Source organism: Ctenopharyngodon idella, chromosome 13, assembly GCF_019924925.1.
Source record: "Ctenopharyngodon idella isolate HZGC_01 chromosome 13, HZGC01, whole genome shotgun sequence".
Lineage (NCBI taxonomy): Eukaryota > Metazoa > Chordata > Actinopteri > Cypriniformes > Xenocyprididae > Ctenopharyngodon > Ctenopharyngodon idella.
Genome location: NC_067232.1, coordinates 27467559 through 27480186, shown reverse-complemented (window position 1 = coordinate 27480186; position 12628 = coordinate 27467559). Strand labels below are relative to the sequence as shown.

The 12628-nt window shown below is 36.6% G+C and overlaps 1 protein-coding gene across 2 annotated transcripts in view; it reads left to right on the top strand.

Annotated features, from left to right (window-relative positions):
- The window catches only part of foxn2a (forkhead box N2a), a 65800-nt gene that overhangs the window by 27900 nt on the left and 25272 nt on the right, over positions 1–12628 (top strand). Inside the window, exon 1 of one of the 2 annotated variants that reach the window (XM_051916768.1) lies at positions 3131–3295. The exons of the other annotated variant lie outside the window; for it this stretch is intronic. The gene's annotated coding sequence lies outside the window, so the exon portion shown is untranslated. Of the gene's footprint in view, positions 1–3130; positions 3296–12628 lie in introns of those variants that run through there. 2 annotated transcript variants of the gene reach the window in all.

Here is a 12628-nt window from a genome sequence, read left to right as displayed (position 1 = left end):
ATATATATACTGTATATAGGGAACAAAATATGTAAAAAAGACAAAACCTGAACTCTAAGCCTAAACCAAACACTACAATCTGACTGGCTGATGGTAATATTGCTCCAGGACCAACAAGGATGTCCAGGAACGTGTCCTATAAAAGAACTTTTAATTTTTAGCATGTAAGCGAGGCAATAACTCATCTGCAACAAATCAAAGAATGGATGGTTGAATCACATCATCTTTCAGTTCACCACAAATGGCGCATTTAATTTACAAGTGACAATGTGTTGTTGACATTGTCTAGACACACATACTGAACCCCATGTGCAGTCCTGTCACGCGAGACTGAGATAAAATGGATTCAGTCGCCTTGTGTTTAGTCGATTAACAGTAATACAAATAATAAAACATTGTAGACGGTGTGTTTGATATCCCTGTGGTTCAGGATGCCAGCGGCTAACATTGACAGCAACAACAGAAAGGGTTCGTTTCCATTGCAAAAGACTGAAGAAATCCTGCTCGTCCAGTTTAAACGACAGATAAGTGTCGTATTTCATAAGGACAGACTGTTACAATGACCTGAATTCCTCTTGGTATAAATCCCCTGGCATTATCACTAAACTATGGGTTTCACAGCACGTAAGTACTAGGCTAGTGGTGCTTGAAACCTCCTTATCATCAATCATCCAATCAACAATACAGTGGTTTTCTTTGCCTGTAGCACAAATAGAGGAAATCCAGCCGTCTTGCCTCCATTTCAGGCGATGTTAGGGTAAGATGCGTGAGTGAGAAGTCTTGTGCGACTGCTTTTGCAACCATGTGTGAGAACAGCACTTTGGTGAGATGGAGCAGATGCACACAAGCAACGAGGTCATGCAGTTGTTACTGTCTCCTCCAGCCCTAGATTACTTAATCCTCATGCACTGGTTGATGGAATAATTTTCCCAGTTTACTCTAGAAAACATTGCCTGTTTTATGGTCATTTACTGTTGATTAAACAAGCACTTTAGGCGTTAACAGTGCTTTTAACCTTTCACACTGGGGATTTTTACACAGTACTTCACCCTGGGTTATTGTCTTATTAAACCTGGGGCTAAGCTTGAGTAAAACGTTTCACACTTGTAATTTAAAAAGGGGATGTGCACCCTCCAGACAGGGAATTGTGACACTAAAGGATTGTTATTTAGTTGTTTAGGAACAAACAACCAATCATAAACTGGTTCTGATAGAAAGGTGTCAGAATACACAGTGCATCAGTTTGTTGTGTATGGGGATGCATAGCCGCAGACCAGTCAGGGTGCCCATGCTGACCCCTGTCCACCGCCGAAAGAGCCAACAGTGGACATGTGAGCATCAGAACTGGACCACAGAGCAATGGAAGAAGGTGGCCTATCATAAACTTGCAATTCTGACTTTATAACTCGCAATTCTGACTTTATAACTCGCTCTTGCAGCAACATCTCTTCTCTGATGATGAGGGCGGGGCAACCTGTCACTCACATGAGATCCACCAATATCAAACCACAACCATCCAATCTATTCCCCATTGACAAAATCAAGCCCCACCCTACATTTGTTCTTGTTTGCAAAGCCGTTTCACTCGGATATAAGCCACAATCGCAACTTCCGTTTCATGCCGACTTTAACAGTGCTTACGTCATAAAATATTCACATGCTGTGTTTAGTTTCACCGTCTGAGAGAAAAATGAAAATGTTGACAAAATGTTGGATTAATTACTTAACCATAACCCATATTAAAACATGAAAGATATTAAAACATGAAAGGATAGAAATTACCCCTGTGTTTTTAAATGCTTGCTTAAAAATAAGGTATAGGTTCTAAAAGTGAGTTTTCAAGAGGTGCACCGATATATCGGCCAATAAAATATGTATTAGAGATGCACTGATATATCAACTAATAATATATATTTTAGAGATGCTCCGATATATCTGCCAATAATATATGTATTAGAGATGCACCGATATATCGGCCCATAATATATATATATATATATATATATATTAGAGATGCACGATATATCGGCAATATAATTATATATATATATTAGAGATGCACCGATATATCGGATAATAATGTATATTTTAGAGATGCTCCGATATATTGGCCAATAATAATGTATTACAGATGCACCGATATATCGGCCATTAAAATATATATATATATATATATATATATATACATATTAGAGATGCTACGATATATCGGCCATTAAAATATATATATATATACATATTAGAGATAATATATCGGAATAATATATATTAGAGATGCAACGATATATTGGCCAATAATATATATATATATATATATTATATATAATATATATATATATATTAGAGATGCACCGTATATCAATAATCAGTCATTTAAAAACAGCTGATAGTCAGGGCTGATATATCCTGTCAATCAAAAGAGGGCAGGAAAATGCACTGAATTTGTGCTTTGTGTAAAGAAAATGCTAAGAAACCAGTTTGGTGTTCAATATTAATAGTAATTATATGAATTAAAAAGTAATTATATGAATTAATTATATGAAGTAATTATATGAATTATGAATAGTAATTATATGAATTAAAAACATTCAGAAAGTTTATTTTTACTTTCAAAATAAAATAATTAAAAATATAATGATTAATTATTAATTATAATGAAATTATCATTAATTTAAAAGAAGGTATAAAAGGCAGAACCCCCAAACTCGTTATCGCTCTGAATAATCGATATCGGTGGATTGATGCCACTATTTTTAGTTCCAACAGTTTTTAAAAGAGACCATATTTCTTAGTGTAAAGAACATTTTAATAATCTGAAGAACCTTTTCCACTATAAAGAAGCTTTTGTGCAGTAGAAAGATTCCAACTGATGCCAAAAGAACCTTTGTGAAAAGCCCAAATAATTTTGTATCAAACTCAGTACCAAGTTTGGAAATATTTAGGTTTAACTACAAACTAAATGGGGAAAATCATAAAACATATCCGTTGAGAGATTCACCAGAGAATATGAAGAGAATTCATATTAAGGTGAAAACACATTAAATAGAGTGGAATGGCGCGCGCCAAGAAGCTTCACCACCAGCGCTCGCGCGCGCTGCAGCAGTTGCCAGGGGATATCGAAGGGGAGGGGTTATGATTGGCTGAAGTGGGTCTGTTGCCTTGGCAACGGCAAAGGGGTTTGGTAGCGTTGCTGTGCGGCGTGATCTGTGCGCAGCGCGGATGGAGGAAACAGTTTGAGGCAGAACACTCCGACTACTGACGCGCTTCAGCGGAAAACGGGTCCGCGTGCTTGAATGTGAGTAACGAAATCCAGTTTGCCGCTTTCTGTGGTGTCGATGGAGTTTATATTTGTGTGACTGGCGCAGAAAGTTAACATTCTACATGCAAGTTCACGTGAAAAGCATGGGCGGATATCAGGCTGAGCTTCGGTTCCTGTATTGTTTCTCAAGTGCTCTTGTTTGTTGTCGTTCAGATGTCGAATTTCACGGCATTCTTACAATCGGAATCATTTAAACGCGCGCATTCCTTCGCTTCTGCCATGTGCTCGAATCCAGCAAACAACTTCTTTTGTGATCGAGGACACTTGCTCAAGTGTTCTCGCGCACTTCTGAGTGGAATACCGATATTGTACATTATTTTGAGCGTCACTCTTTTGTCTTTGCCCGACACTGATAGCGAATTCCCGCGAAACTCTTTGAGTGAACAAATCGAATTTAAAAATGTTTCAACGTTCCATTCGTTTGTGATTGGATTCTATTGTCTGTTCACATTTGTATATGTGGGTAGTTGATTAATAACCTGAATATGAACTTTTTAACATGTTTTTTTTAATTATTATTATTATTATTAATCATACTAAAAGATCATATATGATTGGTTAATACACACATATTTTCTAGTTCACATCATAACGTTACATTTATTTGAATTTATATACTTTTAGATGCTATTTTTATTTTATTTTTAGTTTAAGCGACTTGAGACAATTTAAATCTCATGTCTCTCAATTAATAGAGGTCAAAAATGTACGGGAAATGTTTAAAAATAGTTTTGGATGGAGCATGTCAACTAGCAACATTTATGACTGAACTATTAAAGATTGATATTTGCCAATATCTAAATCTTTTTAATTGGAATAAATTGAAATGTTTTCATTTATGTGGTTTTCATTGGTTTACATAAAGACGTTATTGACACAACAGTTATTTTATTACTGATGGATGGATTGAGACTATTATTTGGCTATTTTGTGATTATCACCATTGGCCGATAATTATGACATTGGTTCGCCGAGTGTCAGTCTTTTCTGTTGTCGAATATTGTTTTGTGAATTAGATGAGTACATAAGTGAATCAGCATTGGCCACCCTCCTTTCTAGATATTGCTATTGGCGTTGGTTATTTAAAAAAACGTATTGTTTGATCACTGCTCTTAATGTAAATGAAACTAAAATGTGTTACAAACATTGTAAGTCACTGTCATGGGTTATGTGAGTCATAACACCTACACTGCCAGAAATCTGTTGACATGCATGCTTGCCATACCACCTGTGTCAGGGATGTTTTTGACAGTTAACTTTACTTGGTAAATAACTTAGTTCCTCTCAGGTCTTGGTCAAAACATCCATCCGTTCTCGCAGCATTTTGAAAATGAGCCTGTCCGTTGCCTGCTGCGGCGTCCATATGAGCTCCATTCACTGGAAGCTTGACCTCATTGACATGATGCAATCTGTTCACAGGATAATCACTTTCAGATCAAGTCTGCTCATTGATTGAATATCCTTTGCTACTTTTCCCCAAGGCTCAAGTCACAACAACTTATTATGCCAATGATCACATCTCCAATTCATAGCCTTGATTTTGAATCCCTTAAAGTCTTGGCATGGCATCGCTTCACGAGAAAGTTAGCTGTGGGAATTCTCTTCTAATCTTATCAAGAAGATGTTTTTATGATGCCTGCTGTGGTCACATGTATTGTGTAGAGGTTAATGTTTGACACCAGTAGTAATTGCAAAATATTGTCGGCTGGAAACGGGAATTTGGTGAACAAGCATTGGTTGCTCGTAATGCTTAGCCCTAATTAAGAAGTACCTCATTGATGTTAAGATTATTAATTGAGTTAAAGTCAGACTGTTTAATTGTGCAGTTGAGAGGGTGGAGGGTTGGTCAGTTCTTGAATTTCAACAGATGTTGTTTGTTGACAGCAAGACCCAAGATAAACAGCACACAAAGACGACAAGAAGATAAAAGATACAACCTGTTGTTTAACTGCCAGTTGAACGGACTCCCAGGAGTTTGTAAATTTGCAGTGAGTCTTTTGAAAGTTAAACGTTTCAGTTGGAACCCTAAAAGGTTTTAGTCTTCTAGTGTATATAAACCTGTTTAAGTTCCTAAAAGAAATTTTTATTTGTGTAGTTATATTTTAAAGAACCCAGAAACCAATGCACTGATCTGAAAAGGCTTTAATGTAACATCAATAATTAGTTTACTCTTCAAAAAGTCATAAAGCTCAAATCATAAACCGTATGGAAAAAGTGCAAAGAATACTGAAAAATCTTTGTTTTCGGTCGTATTAGCCTTCAGGTCAACATGACATCAAAATGGACACTTTTTACTTTCTTAACACATATTTTTGGTCTTATTGTGAAAGAGTCATACACTCTAAAAAAAAAAAAAAAAAAAAATGCTGGGTTAAAAACAACCCAAGTTGGGTTAAATATGGACAAACCCAGCGTTTGGGTTGTTTTAACCCAACGAATGGGTTGTTTTGGGTTAAATTAATATTTGCCCAACATGCTGGGCAGTTTTATTTAACTCAACTATTGTTTAAAAATGACTGTATGTCTGGCTTAAAATGAACCCAAAATAGGTTAGAAATTAAAAATCAGACACATAATTACTAGAGGAAACAATAATAATCAAAGGGTGAACATTTATTAATAAGCAATTTAATAAATGTTTATTATTTAATTATTATTTATTAAACTTAATAAATGTTCATTTATTAAACATATTAATAAATGTTAATTTCCAACATATTTTGAGTTCATTTTAAGTGAGCAATACATTAATTTTTAAATAAAACTACCCAGCAGGTTGGGTCAAACATTTAATCACTGTCCATTTTTAACCCAACTTGGGTTGTTTTTAACCCAGCATTTTTTAGAGTGCTCATTATAAAAAATTGTCTTCATGATCTTTTGCTTAAATATAATAATCTGCGCCACCCATGAAATGGCTTTCCTTTTCCGCTGACATCACCAAGCCCTCTAATTTTTTGTCCCCCTCCCCTCCAACCACCTGTCATTGAGATTAAACACCATCTAATCAATTCTTTATGCATAAATTTAAAGGGATAGTTCACCCAAAAATGAAAATTATCTCATGATTTACTCACCCTCAAGCCATCCTAGGTGTATATGACTATCTTCTTTCAGACGAACACAATCTGAGATATATTTAATAATATCCTGGCTCTTCCAAGCTTTATAATGGGAGTGAATGGGGGGCGAGATTTTGAAGCCCATATAAATGCATCTATCCATCATAAATATAATCCATACGACTCCAGGGGGTTAATAAAGACCTTCTGGGTTTTTGTAAGAAAAATATCCATATTTAAAACTTTATTAACTATAATAACTAGCTTCCGGCCATATGCATCGATTTGCAGCGGAATAGTGACCTCTGACCCCACACATGACGTAATGATGAACACGGAAGCACAGCGGATAAAGCAAAACAAAACACCGGTCACGAATTAGAAGTGTAAAACGAAATTTTTTAAAGAGAAATGTTGGTTGATTTCGATATAATTGAAGAGGAGCTTAAATTTGTTGCACAGCCCTATTTGTTTAAATCGTGAAACGCGTCTAAGCTTACGATACTCCTACATCCTGCGTCATACATCACGGGTTACTCTTGACTTGCACAGTATGCGACCGGTTTTCTGGCAGAAGCTAGTTATTTTAGATTATAAAGTTATAAATATGTATATTTTTCTTCCAAAAACCCTTCACTTCAGAAGGTCTTTATTAACCCCCTGGAGTCGTATGGATTACTTTTATGATGGATGGATGCATTTTTTTTTGTTTCAAAATCTCGCCCCCCATTCACTCCCATTATAAAGCTTGGAAGAGCCAGGATATTTTTAAATATATCTCAGATTGTGTTCGTCAGAAAGAAGATAGTCATATACACGTAGGATGGCTTGAGCGTGAGTAAATCATGAGATAATTTTCATTTTTGGGTGAACTATCCCTTTAAGATGAATCATTTTTTTTCCTCCTCATTCAATAACATGTTTCACTCAAAACATCATATTATGGAAGTAAATTGTTTACAAACACAGTTTCATGTTCATGAAAGTGAGATAGTGTTCATTTCTTGTAGGTAATTCTATAGATTTGATACATTCTTCTATTACGATTGTTTTGATTGTAAATACCTCTGCAGAAATTGAAATTAGATGACCTGGTGGTAGAAGTCCGCCCTTGGGCTGATCTATGAATTCTGGGAATTTTTTTTCACGTCACGTCAAGTTACTGTCCCATTGAGAGCCTCTTACTCAAGCGAACGGTGAATAAACCCCCTCACTGGTGTGTTTTAATGGACCACTCAAGTTAGTACTCCTTTCATTTCTTTCAGTCGCCCACATCACCGAGGCAAAACACTTTTGAAAAGCATTGGAAGCGTTCCGGAATGCCTGTAAAGAACGGAAGTGTTCACTGATGAGGATGTGAACTGGCTGAATGGATATTTCTCCGGATGGGTGTTGCAGACATTGTGGGATGTCCTGTCTTAGACGTGGAACTAAACACTCAAGGGAAACTCTGGGTCCGACATGTTTCACGACAGGCCAATTATGTCACGCATGTTGAGAACTAACTCTGAAACAAAGCCGGAAGATGATTGAAAACCAGAATATGTCGGTTGCATGTTTAGTCAGCGATGTAGGGAAGTTTTGCTGTGGCTCACTTGACAACATCAGAAGTGATGGACGTTGAATTGTTGATGTGGGTTTATTGAGCTGATGTCATTCACCTGTGCGTGACCCCGTCCTGACTAGGTTTGGGAATCAGAATTTACACTGAATGTTTTCCATGATTTACTTCATCAAAAGCATTAAAAGAATTCTGAAAGAAATCACAATCACTGAATTCCATGTATAATTCCCATCACTAGTCACACCTCATCCGCCCATTTTCTGGAATCAGTCACCGGGCCGTGTTGACGCTCGTCTGTTGATACTATCTGGCCTTTGTTTGCAGGTGACTGTTTGTAACGACTGCAGCTGCACGTCACTCATCAGATAGACGTCGCCTCCCTTCTCGTCCTCCTCCTCCCTATTATCTGTTTTCTTCTTTCCACCCGATCAGGAGGAGGGACATACCCCAAGATCTCCAAAGGCCGCAGTTGTCTTGGTTACTTGTGCGCACTAATCCAATATAGGTGGATGCTCCAAAACTGGGTTGCAAATGTAAAAATAGTGCTTTCCTCTTGAGCAGACCTTCCTTGAGCTCCATCAGAAAGGCAGTTTCTTACTTAGAAGTTAGGAAATGTTAATTATGTTGTGATTTTTGCCTGAATGCTTTGGGTACTTGGGGCAGTTCCATATTTCTTTCACTGTTTTCACTTCCCGACAAAGACAGGAAGTGTTTTAACAGTAGTGCAACAGCAAATGATGTTTGTTGACACTTCATGCGTATTATTATATATTTCACAGGGCTGTCAATCAATTAAAAAAAATATAACATGCCAATTATTTGTTCAGATTTATTGCATATTAATATTATTAGCTAAAAATTTCCCAAATGATTAAAGACAAAACGTTTCTTTAAAGTCAGTGTAAATTGTTTTGTCTTTATATCATTGAATGTACACTCTAAAAAATGCTGGGTTAAAAACAACCCAAGTTGGGTTAAATATGGACAAATCCAGCATATTGGGTTAAATGTTTGACCCAACCTGCTGGGTAGTTTTATTTAACTCAACTTTTGTTTAAAAATGACTATATGTCTGGCTTAAAATGAACCCAAAATATGTTGGAAATTAAAAATCAAACACTTAATTACTAGAGGAAACCATAATAATTAAAAGGTGAACATTTATTAATAAGCAATTTATTATTTATTAAATGTTCATTTAATAAATGTTAATTTCCATCTCATTTAGGGTTCATTTTAAGCGGGCAATACAGTAATTTTTAAACAATAATTGAGTTAAATAAAACTACCCAGCAGGTTGGGTCAAACATTTAACCCAATCGCTGGGTTTGTCTATATATTTAACCCAACTTGGGTTGTTTTTAACCCAGCATTTTTTTTAGACTGTATAGTCCATAATCCACAACAATCCATTTTGCAGTCGAGTTTTGTTAAAAGTTGTTCACATCAAATGCGTTGTTGCATTCTGGCTGCAGTATTTTTTATTGCTTTTCTACATGCATAAACGTGAGATTAATTTAGTTAATTATTTGGCATATTTTTAATGACACTAAATTAATGTTACATTAACAGTCCAAGTATTTTATCATTTTTTTAGTGCAGCCCCAAGAATGATGGGAAATATAGTTTGGTCGCACAAACCTGTAACCTTGAAAATCGGATGGAATGAGAAGTATTGTCAGGAAAGAGGTTATACAGTAAATATTCACAGTTGCAATTTATTATAATTAATAAATTTCCTTAACTGACACGCCCCTTACTCAAAAAGTTTGAGGTTAAAGGGTTAGTTCACCCAAAAATGAAAATTCTGTCATTTATTACTCACCCTCGTTCCACACCCGTAAGACCTTCATTCATCTTCAGAACTCAAATTAAGATATTTTTGATGAAATCCGAGAGGTATACGACTCGTCCATAGACCGACACTTTCAAGGTCCAGAAAGGTACTAAAGACATCGTTAAAACAGTCATGTGATGCAGTGGTTCAAGCTTAATGTTATGAAGAGACGAGAATACTTTTTGTGCGCAAAAACAAAACAAAAATAACGACTTTATTCAACAATCTCTTCTGTGTCATTATCCTTACGCAGCTGACACACACCGAAGACTTCCGTGTTTACATCTGAATGCAGGCTCAGTATTGGCCAAAGCTGATCACGTGATCAGCACGACGCATGCGTGTGATGCTGACACAGGAGCCGGCCAATAACGAGTCGGCGTTCTGACGTAGAACCTGGAAGCGCTGGACGTAAACAACGTATGAGAATGACACAGAAGAGATTGTTGAATAAAGTCATTACTTTTGTTTTGTTTTTGCACACAAAAAGTATTCTCGTCTTTTCATAACATTAAGGTTGACCCATTGCAGTCACATGACTGTTTTAACGATGTCTTTAGTACCTTTCTGGTCCTTGAAAGTGTCGGTCTATGGAAGAGTCGTATACCTCTTGGATTTCATCAAAACTATCTTAATTTGTGTTCTGAAGATGAACGAAGGTATTACGGGTGTGGAACGACATGAGGGTGAGTAATTAATGACAGAATTTCATTTTTGGGTGAGTTTTTCCGCTGATAATCACGACGTTGTGGTGGCGCTCAGTGAGCTCATCTCATAAATGCGATAATTCCGACATGACTTGAAGGAAGCACAAGTGCATTTGATGGATTAACCAGCAGGTTTAGGACGAGTCATCCGTGGCTCATTAAATTCCTAAGACTGTTTATCTGGGATGAGAGACTCTTTCGTCATCCTGCATCCGTCAGTTGGTTGCAAACAGCGTTGTTTGCAAAGAATCTCACGTGGCGGGCCCTCGTCGTGCGTTTCCCTCCCCCTTCGATCTCCGCGTCTGTCGTGGCTCCGCACAGGGGATTTGATACATGCTGCCATTAGTGGCCGTTCTCCCATTGAAAGCGATGCTAATGTGACCGTTGGCCTGATTGCGAGGGAGAAAGTGAGGATCTGGACGTGCCTTGTGTCACTGGTAACAATGGCCCTTTGTGTAGGTCACTCCTTGCTCAATACATGGGGTTTGTTTAATTGAGAAAGCAATAGGACAGCAACGTTACCCTCGGACAAGACTAGATTACACACACACCAGTGCAAAAACAAGAACTACCGGATTGGCAGATGACAGTTTTTATTATCTGTGCAACAGTGCAAAACTCGGTGCAAGAAAACGGAGGCTGTTTGAGCTGAATTTTAGCGATGGGATTCATAAGGAATTGTCCTTAATTACATGTCACAATCAATGTGTTTTTGCCTGAAGTTTGCATGTCTGTAACTCAAGAAGTATTAAAGATATTTTAATATCCTTTTAGATTCTGGTTCTTAACTAACTTTCCTTTTGGTATCTTTATTTTAAAGGCCCTCGATGGTTCAGTCCCAGAGATATGGAGATCTTAATGCGGCTCCATGAGTAAATTGTTAAATTGTACACATTTTCAGTGGTCAAAAATCAAATGTGGGTCACTTTGCATACAGCTGATACTTCTTTCTTTTAAAGAGGAATATCTGAAGAACAAATAATGTTGAAACTAGAAATGTATCTCGTGTTTTTCTATCAACTCAATTGCATAGCTGTCTGAGTGCCATGAATGTTCCTTTTCCAAAGTTTGCATGCCTGTAACTCAAGAAGTATTCAAGATATCTTAATATCCTTTTAGATTCTCATTCTTAATAAACTTTCCTTTTGAAATCTTCATTTTGAAGGCACTATATAATTCAGTCCCATAGATATGGGGATCTCAAAGCAACTCCATGTTCAAATTGTTGAATTTTACCCATTTTCAGTCATCGAAAACCAAATGTGGTTCACTTTGCACAGGTATGTCCTATGCAATTGAGTTGATAGAAAAACATTTCTTGTTATAGATCATTATTTGTTCTTCAGATATTCCTCTTTAAAAGAAAGAAGTATCAGCTGTATTCAAAGTGACCCACATTTGGTTTTTGACCACTAAAAATGTGTACAGTTTACTCATGGAGCCGCATTAAGATCTCCATATCTCTGGGATTGAACCATCGAGGGCCTTTAAAATGAAGATACCAAAAGGAAAGTTTGTTAAGAACCAGAATCTGAAAGGATATTAAGATATCTTTAATACTTCTTGAGTTACAGACATGCAAACTTGAGGCAAAAAACACAAGAAGTGCTTTTTGCCATTTTTGAACTGTCACCATTGGCATATTATGAAACAAAGATTGCTAAAGTCAACAGATTTTACTAATAGATCTACCAATCTCTGTGTAAAAATAAAATAAAGACACTGCCATCTTAAGTCATTTTTACACCCCTCTAATTTGGCTCCAAATCTCATTTTGACCCCCTCTACAAAACAGTAGATTACTCAAAAAATATACATCGGTGACATTTAATATTTTGGCTTTCATCACTGTTTATGTTTGTCTTTCTTCAGAAAAAATATTTAAAAAATCAAAAATTTGAGACAAACTGGATAATTTAAGTGAGCACTGAGGTGATTTTAAGGCCATCTTGCCTACTAGGGTCAAGATTGGCATGGCAAGTCGCAAGGTATAAAGTTTGCACTCTTTTAGCTGTGGACGTTCACTTCTCTGTCAAAGCAGAATTATTTTTGTGAAATGGTTCACATACAGTCACTTCCTCTTGTAGTTGCACTGAAGCTTGTCTTGACAGTGCAGTCACATGTAGATTCATGTTTCCA